The following is a 13,398-nucleotide window of genomic DNA, read 5'->3' as shown; positions in this document are numbered from 1 at the left end:
GGCTTGGTGTGCCTAGCCCAATAAGGCTAGCCCTTGGGTCGTGGTGGACCCACTTGTGGACTTCCGGACCCCTCTGGAATCCTCCGGAACCTTCTAGAAGCTTCTCGGTACAATACCAAAAAAACTGCACCTTTTTCCGCAACCCAAAATATGACTTCCCATATATAAATCTTTACCTCTCGACCATTCTGAGACTCCTCGTGACGTCCGGGATCTCATCCGGGACTCCGAATAACGTTTAGTTACCATTCATCAAATATCCCAATACTACTCTTGCGTCAACGAACGTTAAGCGTGCGACCCTGCGGGTTCGGGAATTATGTAGTCATGACCGAGACACCTCTCCGGTCAATAACCAATAGCGGGACCTGGATGCACATATTGATTCCTACATATTCCACGAAGATCTTTTATCAGTTGAACCATTATGACAACATACGTAATTCCCTTTGTCTGTCGGTATGTTACTTGCCCGAGATTCGATCGTCAGTATCTTCATACCTAGTTCAATCTCGTTACCGGAAAGTCTCTTTACTCGTTCTATAATACATCATTTTGTAATTAACTCCTTAGTCACTTTGTTTGCAAGCTTCTTGTGATGCTGTATTACCGACAGGGCCCAGACATACCTCTCCGTTACACGGAGTGACAAATCCCAATCTCGATTCATGCCAACTCAATAGACACCTTCGGAGATACATATAGAGAATCTTTATGATCACCCAATTACGTTGTGACGTCTGATAGCACACAAGGTGTTCCTCCAGTATCCGGGAGTTGCATGATCTCATGGTCGAAGAAACATGTATTTGACATTAAGAAAGCAGTAGCAATAAACTGAACTATCATATGCTATGCTAACGGTTGGGTCTTATCCATCACATCATTCTCCTAATGATGTGACCCCGTTATCAAATGACAACTCATGTCTATGGTTAGGAAACCTTAACCATCTTTGATCAACGAGCAAGTCTAGTAGAGGCTCACTAAAACTCTTGCATGAATAATAAACCTTTATCATGAATAAGGAAATATAATAATAACAACTTTATTATTGCCTCTAGGGCATATTTCCATCATTCAGTACATGCAAAAGACCAATTGGGCGTATATAAATGAGATAGTTACCGCACCATAAGAAAGAAAAGCATTTACTGTCCACCACTGTCCAAATTAATAACAACAATCAAGAGAATATACATTGTGACCACTACAAGCAGTACCCAAAAATACTGAAGCACTATTGAGAAGTAGCCTACAAGATTGTTGATACCATATGAGAAGTAGCTATACATTATTGTCATTTACGATGTGATTCCAAAATAGAGTTGTACAATAGAGACAATAAACAACGGTACCGAAGTACCAAGAGCAGAATGTATCAAAAGTGCAATGTACAACTAGCAGAATTACCTTATGTTGTTCCGACATCGTCTTGATTACCACCATGGTCTCCAACAGTTGGTTTTGCCTTTTGGTGATGTGCAATATTGAAGGCATTCAAAATGAAACATTCAACATGGAAGGTATTAAATAAAGTATGGAAAAATAATTTTAAAACATATTACTAGTTGCTCGAAGCCAATCCTCAAGGCACATCAGCATCTCAATAGTACTCGGGGTTAAACTACTTCTTTGCTCAGTGATGATCCTTCCAGCATTGCTGAATGCAGCCTCCGCGGACACTGCCAATATGTCCCGTGCTATAGCTGCAAGCACTGGATACTTTGGGGAGTGAATCTCCCACCACTTTAAGATATCCAACTTCTGTTGACGAGGAAACAAGTATTCTTTAAGATATCATTGTAGCTCATTTGAGTTGTGGGATCTTTTCAATCTCAAATGCTTATCCCAGTCATCAAGAGTGCCCTCACCATCCTCCTCTGCAACCTCATCACCTTCATCAAAAGTGTTTCCAAATTCAGATGCATATTCAGCAAATAGGATCTTCATCGCATTATTCACCTTAGTAAGATATTTCTCGGCGCCACCTCCAAAAGTTGATGTCAGCCGGAAGTCAACATATTCATATTTGTACCTTGGATCAAATATCACCGGTAGACAACTTGTTAAGAATGACTCCTCAAAATATTTGATCCATTTCTTCTCCATCTCTTTCACCATGGCAACAATGGTAGGATTTTCACTTATGACTTCTTTCTCCATTATCTGCTTCACATTCCAGACCTCATAGAAGTACAGGTGAGAGGTGGGATATGTCCTACCCGAGATTTTCTTTGTGGCTGTGTAAAAAGCGCCCAAAAGATGGCAAATAGTGTCGGCCATCTCCCATTCACTAGCCGAAGGAGAAAATTTGTAATATTTGTTAGCTTCTTTCAAGGCTTTGAACGCTGCTCTGAATGATAATGATGATTCAAGCATTAGGTACGTTGAATTCCATCGAGTAGGCACATCTACCGAAGGATGGTTTTTATAAGCAAGTCCCACCCATGCAATCATCGCATCGAATTTTTCCATTGTACCTTGTGAACTCTTGACATACTGCACTGATTCTCTGAGTCTATCAACAACAGACGCCATTGCGTCAAGCCCATCTTGCACCACTAGATTTAGTACATGTGCAACACACCTAACATGCAATAATTTTCCACTATGATGCAGAAGATACCTACCTGCCAATTTTTTTCTCAAGTGGCCAACCATCGAGGTATTAACTGGTGCATTGTCCAGGGTAAAGCTAAAGATTTTGTCTTCAATATTCCAATCTCTCAAGATCGTTTGCACCATGTCAAACATGTTATGGGCGTTGTGTGGAATTTCCAAGAGGCAAAATCTGATTATTTTGTTTTGTAGAGTCCAAGAGCCATCTATAAAGTGGGCGGTTATGCATAAATAACCTAGTTTCCGATTGGATGTCCACATGTTACCTGTGAATGATACTCGAGAACTTAGATTGCTAAAGAATGCTTGAATTTCTTTTTTGTGTTTATCATATTTGTTGGGAAACGTAGCATGCAATTTCAAAAAAATTACTATGCTCATGCAAGATCTATCTAGGAGATGCATAGCAACGAGAGGGGAGAGTGTGTCCACGTACCCTCATAGACCGAAAGCGGAAGCGTTAACTTAATGCGGTTGATGTAGTAGAACGTCTTGTTGAATCAACCGATCAAGTACCGAATGTACGGCACCTCCGAGTTCTGCACACGTTCAACTTGATGACGTCCCTCGAACTCTTGATCCAGCAGAGTGTCGATGGAGTCGATGAGTTCCATCAGCATGACGACATGATGACGGTGTTGGTGATGTGATCCGCGTAGGGCTTTGCCTAAGCACTACGATGATACTATCGGAGGAGTAACGGTGGAGGGGGGAACCGCACATGGCTAAGACAATGTTGTGCCTTTGGGGTGCCCCCTGCTACGTCTTGAGCTTGCGTTGGTTTTCCTTGAAGAGGAAAGGGTGATGCAGCAATAGTAACGTAAGTATTTCCGTCAGTTTTTGAGAACCAAGGTATCAATCCAGTAGGAGGCTCCTCAAAAGTCCCACGTACCTACACAAACAAACAAAGAACTCGCAACCAACGCAATAAAGGGGTTGTCAATCCCTTCACGGCCACTCGCGAAAGTGAGATCTAATAAAGATAGTATGATAAGATAAATATATTTTTGGTATTTTATAATATAGATGCAAAAAGTAAAGATGCAAATAAAAGTAGATTGAGAGCAAATATGATAAGAGATAGACCCGGGGGCCATAGGTTTCACTAGTGGCTTCTCTCAAGATAGCATAAGTATTACGGTGGGTGAACAAATTACTGTCGAGTAATTGATAGAAAAGCGAATAATTATGAGATTATCTAGGCATGATCATGTATATTGGCATCACGTCCGTGACAAGTAGACCGACTCCTGCCTGCATCTACTACTATTACTCCACACAACGACCGACTCTTGCCTGCATCGAGAGTATTAAGTTCATAAAGAACAGAGTAACACATTAAGCAAGATGACATGATGTAGAGGGATAAACTCAAGAAATATGATATAAACCCCATCTTGTTATCCTCGATGGCAACAATACAATACATGCCTTGCTGCCCCTGCTGTCACTGGGAAAGGACACCGCAAGATTGAACCCAAAGCTAAGCACTTCTCCCATGGCAAGAAAGATCAATCTAGTAGGCCAAACCAAACTGATAATTCGAAGAGACTTGCAAAGATAACTCAATCATACATAAAAGAATTCAGAGAAGATTCAAATATTATTCATAGATAAACTTGATCATAAACCCACAATTCATCAGATCTCGACAAACACACCGCAAAAAGAGTTTACATCAAATAGATCTCCACAAGAGAGGGGGAGAACATTGTATTGAGATCCAAAAAGAGAGAAGAAGCCATCTAGCTAATAACTATGGACCCGTAGGTCTGTGGTAAACTAATCACAACTCATCAGAGGGGCAAGGATGTTGATGTAGAAGCCCTCCGTGGTCGATTCCCCCTCCGGCAGAGTGCTGGCGAAGGCTCCAAGATGAGATCTCGCGGATACATAAGGTTACGGTGGTGGAAATTGTGTTTCGTTGGCTCCCTGGATGTTTTTGGGGTACGTAGGCTTATATAGGAGGAAGAAGTACGTCGGTGGACGCCCGAGGGGCCCACGAGACAGGGGGCGCGCCTTATAGGAGGGGGGCGCCCTCCTATCTCGTGGAGGCCTCGGCTGCTTCTTGACTTGCACTCCAAGTCCTCTGGATCACGTTCGTTACAAAAATCACGCTCCCGAAGGTTTCATTCCGTTTGGACTCCGTTTGATATTCCTTTTCTTCAAAATACTGAAATAGGCAAAAAAACGGCAATACGGGCTGGGCCTCCGGTTAGTAGGTTAGTCCCAAAAATGATATAAATGTGTAAAATAAAGCCCATAAACATCCAAAAGGGGTAATATAATAGCATGGAACAATAAAAAATTATAGATACATTGGAGACGTATCACCCCCTGCCCCCATATATAAAGGAGGGCGAGGAGGACGACCACCAGGGGGCGCGCCATGGAGAGGAGAGTCCTACTAGGACTCCACTCCTAGTAGGATTCACCCCCTTTTTTCCTTGTTTCCGGAGTAGCAAAGTGGGAAAGGAGAGGGAGTAGGAGAGGGAAGGGGGTGGGGCACCGCCCCCACCCCTTGTCCAATTCGGATTGGCAAGGGGGGCCGCACGCCACCTCTTATGGCCGGGCCTCTCTTCTCCACTAAGGCCCATGTGGCCCATTAACTTTCCCGGGGGGTTCTCATAACCTTCCGATACTCCGGAACTTATCCGAAACTTCCCGAAACCATTCCGGTGTCTGAATGTAACCTTCCAATATATCAATCTTTACCTCTCGTCCATTTCCAGAGTCCTCGTCATGTCAGTGATCTCATCCGAGACACTGAACAACGTTCGGTCACCAAAACACATAACTCATATAATACCAATCGTCATGGAACGTTAAGCGTGCGGACCCTACGGGTTAGAGAACTATGTAGACATGACCGAGACCAATAGAGGAACCTAGATGCTCATATTGGTTCCCACATATTCTATGAAGATCTTTATCGGTCGAACTGTAATGTCAATATAGTTATTCCCTTTGTCATCGGTATGTTACTTGCAAGAGATTCGATCGTCGTATCTCCATACCTAGTTCAATCTCGTTACTGGCAAGTCTCTTTACTCGTTCATAGTGCATTATCCCGTAACTAACTCATTAGTCACATTGCTTGCAAGGCTTCATATGATGTGCATTATCGAGAGGGCCCAGAGATACCTCTCCGATACTCGGAGTGACAAATCCTAATCTCGATCTATGCCAACCCAACAAACACCTTCGGAGATACCTGTAGAGCATCTTTATAATCACCCAGTTACATTGTGACGTTTGATAGCACATAAGGCATTCCTCTGGTGTCCGGGAGTTGCATAATCTCATAGTCGAAAGAATATATATTTGACACGAAGAAAGCAGTAGTAATAAAACTGAACAATCATTATGCTAAGCTAACGGTTGGGTCTTGTCCATCACATCATTCTACTAATGATGTGACCCCGTTATCAAATGACAACTCATGTCCATGGCTAGGAAACTTAACCATCTTTTGATCAACAAGCTAGTCTAGTAGAGGCATACTAGGGACCCGTTGTTTTGTCTATGTATCCACACATGTATCAAGTTTCCGGTTAATACAATTCTAGCATGAATAATAAACATTTATCATGAATAAGGAAATATAAAATAACAACTTTATTATTGCCTCCACGGCATATTTCCTTCAGTCACCCACTTGCACTAGAGTCAGTAATCTAGATTACATTGTAATGAATCTAACACCCATGGAGTCTTGGTGCTGATCATGTTTTGCTCGTGGAAGAGGCTTAGTCAATGGGTCTGCAACATTCAGATCCGTATGTATTTTACAAATCTCTATGTCTCCCTCCTTGACCAAATCTCGGATGGAATTGAAGCGTCTCTTGATGCGTTTGGTCTTTTTGTGGACCTGGATTCCTTCGCTAAGGCAATTGCTCTAGTATTGTCACAAAAGATTTTCATTGGACCCGATGCACTAGGTGTCGGTGTCAAAACCGACGGTTCTCGGGTAGGGGGTCCCGAACTGTGCGTCTAAGGCTAATGGTAACAGGAGGTGGGGAACACGATGTTTACCCAGGTTCAGGCCCTCTCGATGGAGGTAATACCCTACTTCTTGCTTAATTGATCTTGATGATATGAGTATTACAAGAGTTGATCTACCACGAGATCGTAGAGGCTAAACCCTAGAAGCTAGCCTATGATTATGATTGTTGTTGTCCTGTGGACTAAACCATCCGATTTATATAGACACCAGAGGGGGCTAGGGTTACACAGAGTCGGTTACAGAGAAGGAGATCTACATATCCGAATTGCCAAGCTTGCCTTCCATGCAAAGGAGAGTCCCATCTGGACACGGGACGAAGTCTTCAATCTTGTATCTTCATAGTCCAACAGTTCGGCCAAAGTATATAGTTCGGCTGTCCGAGGACCCCCTAATCCAGGACTCCCTCAGTAGCCCCTGAACCAGGCTTCAACAACGATGAGTCCGGCGCGCAGATTGTCTTTGACATTGCAAGGCGGGTTCTTCTCCAAATTCTCCAGAGTACCTGCTGTAACGAGCAGTGTCCGGCTTCCCATTAATGTTGCACTCATCGGCTTCTGTGCTTTAATAATGGCTATCTCCACGTGTCGAGTGAATGCGAGAAGGCAAGGCATTTTTACATTTGCCACCTTGACCAGGTAAGTAAATCGTCTATTTAAAGAGACAGGGATCCTCAGATCCAAATCACACCATCTCCTTCCAGCGAGTATCCACCAGAGCGCGTCCGAAAAAATCCATCCCATGATGGCCGGCCATCGCGGCTCCTCCTCTCGCTCCCTTAGCACTAAGCCAGGCGATTGGGAAAAGTGTTCCGTTCCCCATAGCCGATTGGTAGAGTTGCAGACCCAGGGGTTTCTCCCGCCTGCATACATGGTCCCCGACTGAGCCGGACTAGCCACTTATAATGGCGGGGAGCAAGCGGAGAGTTTGCCCAACCCGTCCAAGGGGGAGCGGGTATGCCTTGTCCCTTACTTGCTGAGGGGACTTGGCTTTCCAATCCATCCATTCATCCGCGGGCTCCTGGAGTTCTATGGCCTCCAGCTGAATAACTTCACCCCCGCCTCCAGTTTACACATCGCTGGCTACATTGCCTTCTGCGAGCTATTTCTGGGCTTGGAAGCCCATTTAGAGCTATGGAAGAGGCTATTCTACCTCATACCCCGCACTCAGGAGGGGTCGGTATATCAAGTGGGCGGAGCCAAAATATGGCGCATCGCCGAGACCGGATACCTGTCTGGTACTCCGAAGAAGAGATCCGAAGACTGACCTTCGGAGTGGTTTTATATAGAGGACGTCCCCCTTCCGGACCCTATTCGGTTGGGCCTTCCTGAGTTTGCAAATGCCCCGTTGAAGAAACACCACAACTGGCACCCCCGGAGCCCCTAGGAGGAAGGTAACAGAGAGGTTCTTTTCTTGATGGACAGGATAAAGACGCTGGCCAAATCAGGACTGACAATAATTGAGGTTATGTCAATATGTATAATGCGAGGAGTGTCGTTGTCAAAACCGGCAGATCTCGGGTAGGGGGTCCCGAACTGTGCGTCTAAGGCTAATGGTAACAGGAGGCAGGGACACGATGTTTTATCCAGGTTCGGCCCCTCTCGATGGAGGTAATACCCTACTTCCTGCTTGATTGATCTTGACGATATGAGTATTACAAGAGTTGATCTACCACGAGATCATAGAGGCTAATCCCTAGAAGCTAGCCTATGATTCTAATTGTTGTCGTCCTACAGACTAAACCCTCCAGTTTATATAGACACCGGAAGGGGCTAGGGTTACACAGAGTCAGTTACAGAGAAGGAAATCTACATATCCGAATATCCAAGCTTGCCTTCCACGCAAAGGAGAGCCCCATCCAGACACGGGACGAAGTCTTCAATCTTGTATCTTCATAGTCCAACAGTCCGGCCAAAGTATATAGTCCGGCTGTCCGAGGACCCCTTAATCCAGGACTCCCTCAGTAGCCCCTGAACCAGGCTTCAATGACGATGAGTCCAGCACACAAATTGTCTTCAGCATTGCAAGGCGGGTTCCTTCTCCGAATACTCCATAGAAGATTTAGAACACAGGGATCGTGTCCGGCTCTGCAAAACAAATTCCACATACCATCGTAGAGAGTATAATATTCCACAAATCTAATCTGCCGACAACTTTTTACAGCATGACGTCACGCCATGGCCTGGTCATTATCCGAACTGTTTTCATAATCAGCCACTACACGAGCTGCGAGGCGGTTTTATCGGCACGTCCTGTCAGAGCAGAGATCGTGTCCCCCTTATCACGGGATTCTCATCAATACAGGTGTGGGTAACCCAACCCTATTTGTTTAATATGACTCCTCGATTTTAGGCAAGTCCCAAACGGTCACACGGGGGACGCTTGATATTCCTCCTCTTTATAAAGGGGCCAAGGCCTATCCTCTTCTTCCCATGCTTGATCCTTCCCCTCCCGTACCTCGAGTTCCAACACCCAAGGCTCAAGTTTAAGCGTTTCGGTCCTTCGACCATGTCCGGATCCAATCTTCAAGGCCGATGGATGGCCTCCTCCATCACAGAGGAGGACATCCGGAAGCTTAGGGAGGCTAGGTATCTCACCGCCGAAATCCCGCACAGGCTGCCTGCTCAAGGGCAGGTCATCCCCACTCCCGAACCCAACGAGAGTGTCGTATTTATTTCCCACTTCCTTCGAGGGTTAGGTCTTAGTCTTGATCCCTTTGTGAGGGGGCTTATATTCTATTACGGGCTAGATTTCCATGATCTAGCTCCGGATTCCATCCTTCACATCTCGTCATTCATCATCGTGTGTGAAGCCTTTCTCCGCATTACCCCCCACTTCGTCCTATGGCTCAAGACCTTCAATGTGAGGCCGAGGGTGATTGACGGGCATCACACGGAGTGCAGAGGTGCTATAATAAGCAAAGGCGCCGACGCCCCATGGCCAAAGGGTTCTTTCGTGGAGACTTCTGATTTATGGCAGCGGGAGTGGTTTTACATCACTACTCCCCGAGGTACAAAATGGGTGGCTGCTCCAGCGTTCCGCCCAGGCCCTCCACCACAACTGGCGTCATGGGTCCACAAGGGGTTGGACTGGGGCCCGGTTAACGACGTGCCGACCTTGCAAAGCTGCATCCGAGACCTTCTCAAGAGGGATGTCAATCTTGTCAAGATAATGCAAGTGATGCTGGTTCGTCAAGTCCTGCCCTGCCAACGTCGTCCTCTCTGTATGTGGGAGTTCAACCCAGAAGGACCGCGAACCGTTCAACAATTCTTTAGCATGACGCCCAAAGAGATGTATGAGTCATTCTTCGCATCACGAATAAAGTGTCCGGACACCACCGAGGACGCGGGTCTTAATTGCAATCGCCTGGATACCTAGTAAATACTTCTATTACCGAACACACCATCCTTTATGTTTATTATAACATCATTCTAAAGAATTGCTCTCTGCCAGGACTTGCTGAAGAAGGCGGTGAGGATTAGGTGTCCGGCCCCTCTCCCCGAAGGCTCGCCGAATCCTTTGTTGAACAGGATGCTTGAGCGCGCGCCGTATCAGGTGCCATCAGGAGAATACGAGGGGAGGAATAGTGGAGCCACAGATGGGGCTCATTTTTTACACATCCAAATTGGAGGAGTAAGTGCCTCCGCGAAGGAGGACAATCGGCGAGGGGAATCTAAAATCCCTTCTCCTCAGGGTAAGAAAAGGGCCGCCTCCGAAGATTTGGAAACAGATGCTTCTAAACGAGGGAAGAAAACCTCGCAAAAGGACGCTGCCCCAGAGGGCGTCCTTACCGCGTAGCGCCCGCAAGGGGGCCAGCCCTCCACCGAGCCGTAAGTGAAAGAGTACTTTGGTAAACATATCCCGTTTTGTCTCTGAGGATAATGACCGAAACATATTTGTTGCAGTCCGGCTCGCATCCCTTCCCCACAGAGTTCATCCTCGGAGGATCTTCCTCCGGAGATGATGGAGAGCGAGGTGCCTCCCCCAGCCTCCCCGTCACATGGGGCGGACGACCCCGAGGTGTCTTCACGGAGAATTTCTCCTGATCCACCAAGGCCAGAAGTTGACACTTCGGCTGTCCGGAGTCTGGAATATCCGTCTCTCAAAGAGAGCTCCAGGAGGAGTCCGGGATTGTCTGGCACACAACCGGACACACTAATGGGCCTACTGGAGCGAGCGGCCCTCTCAGAAACATATCGTGCCTTAATGGTTACGGTGGTTGAGAGAATTTCATCCATGAAAAGCGGTTTGAATGAAGCTTTTACGAGTCTACTGAGAGGCTTTGAGGTATGCAAAAAATACACTTCGGCTTTGACGGTACCGCGCATGCTAAGTGTGCTCTGTATAGATAGTAGCCCCTGAGACTCTGGTTGCCATCGACGTGGCGAACAGAGGATCATAATCTCTAGTAATAAGCTCGCTGCATGATGTGCAGGTGGCTGAGGGTCCGGCGGCCGACCGATCCGCTGATTTTGCCGAACTAAAGCGGCAGCTGGACGTGGCTGATGCCGACATTGTGCTGGTGAACAAGCGGCTTGACGAGGCCCAGGGTATGTATATTCGGCTTGTCAGCAAATGTTTAAGAGGAGCATGATGCTAGTATCTATAATATGCTGTGACTGCAGATGGAGCTGCTGCCATGGAGACCCTTCGGGCGGAGCTTGCCCGAGCCAAGGAGCAACCCCAGATAAGTGATGCAGCCGCTCTGAAGGCGGTCGAGGAGTTAAGAGCCGAACAGGCTACTCATCGCCGGAGCGAAGAAAAGATAGCCCAGATGGCTACCGAGCTGGAAGATGCCGCCAGCCGCCGTGAGCTCCTTGAAAATGAAAATCAAGCAAAAGCGGCTGACCTAAAAAAGGCCCTGGAGGCAACCAAGGAAACCCGCTCTGAAATGAGGGGATGAGGGAGGAGCTTCATGAAGCCGGAGATATCGTGGCTGGGAAGCCCTATCTGTTGCGGATGAAATTCGGAGACCCGAAGTATGCCCCTATGGATCAATTGTGGAGTGCGGTGGACTCATATGCGGACCTGGCAAAGAGTGCTGCTGATGCGACCCAATTTTTCAAAGATCAGAAAGACCATAAGGCTGAGAGGTTATTCTGGTCGCAGTTCAATGCCTCGACGCGTACGCTGCCATTGAATGAAAAGATGGCAGCATGGGCCGAACTCCGCAGGTTGTCCGGGCTTGCTATGAGGTCTGTCGTGGATCATCTTTGGCCACAAGGACCAAGGTCGGACAGCTATTTTGGATTGGTGCAACAATTCCTTGGTGCTGTGTTGCATATCGATGCTGTGAAGAGGTCGGCGTGCAGAGAGGGTGCACGGATGGCTCTTGCCCGTGTTAAAACAAACTGGGCTAGGATGGAAACCACCGCTATTGCAACCCGGAGTGCGGCGGACGGCCAGGACCCGGCCGAGCACTATTTCAAAGAAGTCTTAGAAGGCGCCTGCTTAATAGAGGCTCCATGCTCAAAGAGTGCCATGTTCGAAGGACATGTATCGCGATTGTAAAGACAATGCTATTTTGATTATAAAGGCTGTGTCTATACTTTTGCCTGGAAGTATTATAATGCCTCATGTGCGACCGTTTATGTATGTATATAACCTGAAAGTTTGCAGTCGTCGGCTTCAGCCCCCACGCATATAATGTGGGGGTGTTAGAGAAAATGCATAGTCACACTTTATCCAACGTCTTGGTCCATTAAGGAGGTGATAACGCGGCGAACCAGGCAATCGGACTATATAGCTTTAACACTTTCACTTAGTCATAGGAGTTTGACGGTGGGGCTACTATATAGCCCCTGGTACTTTCGCGTTCAGCCGGATATGGTGCACGTATGTACGTGACCGGGAAACCGGTCCTCCGTTAATGCGGAGGAATCACGAAGATTCCGCTGGGTCATCGAGTGGTTGACTAGTCTCGTGCTGTATCATGATAGTCAGTTTTTGGCTTTCTCTACTGAGGTGCTCGTCCAGATGAACCGGGGCACAATCGAAGTAGTTCTCCCGGTGCTGCCTTAACGGATAGAACGGAACGTAAGGTAGCAAAACACGAGAGCCGGGCAAACCCAACATTTGACCAAAGACATGATTCGGAGCTGATGCATATAAGGCCAAACTCGCGACGCCGAACACTCCCTAAGGTATTCGGACTTTATAATGTGTACTAGGCTGAATAACACCCTTGACAATAAGCCCTGAGTTTCTAGGTACGAGCAGTAGTCTGGTGTGACAAAAATGCCGAAAATGCCAGTATCCCTCCCGGTTGTATAAAGTTTCCGGAGGGAAAGAAGCAACAAGAGACATTAAAAAGGTTTACGCAGGGTCTTAATCTAAAAAGAAACCTTTGAGCGGGGCCCTGCTGCACGTCTATGCCTTTATCTCCGTTGTGCCGTATCCTGGAAGGGTGTAGCACGATGATAATCTGTAAAAGGAAAAAATCCAGGTGAAAGACTACGTGCTAGTAGTTCATTAATCTGAATGGACCATGAAAGTGCAATTATTTATTGTATTGATAGAATCGAGCCGAACTATGGGCTCTTTTTGCGGGCAGCCCCTAGTATCTTTTGTGGGGAAATCCCAACTGGGCTGTTACATTGGGTGGAGCGCCGGACTTGTCTAACCGTGTCCGTAGTCTTGACGACCGACCATTTATCCTGATTGGAGGGACCGCTCAGTGTTCGGCAGCTAGAGCTGCCACGTATTCTTTTGCGCATAAGGAATGCTCTATATTTCCGCTAACTATGATGATGCCGCGTGGACCGGGCATCTTG

This window comes from Triticum dicoccoides, chromosome 4B, assembly GCF_002162155.2.
Source record: "Triticum dicoccoides isolate Atlit2015 ecotype Zavitan chromosome 4B, WEW_v2.0, whole genome shotgun sequence".
In the NCBI taxonomy this organism is placed as follows: domain Eukaryota; kingdom Viridiplantae; phylum Streptophyta; class Magnoliopsida; order Poales; family Poaceae; genus Triticum; species Triticum dicoccoides.
This window is presented reverse-complemented; position numbering follows the sequence as displayed.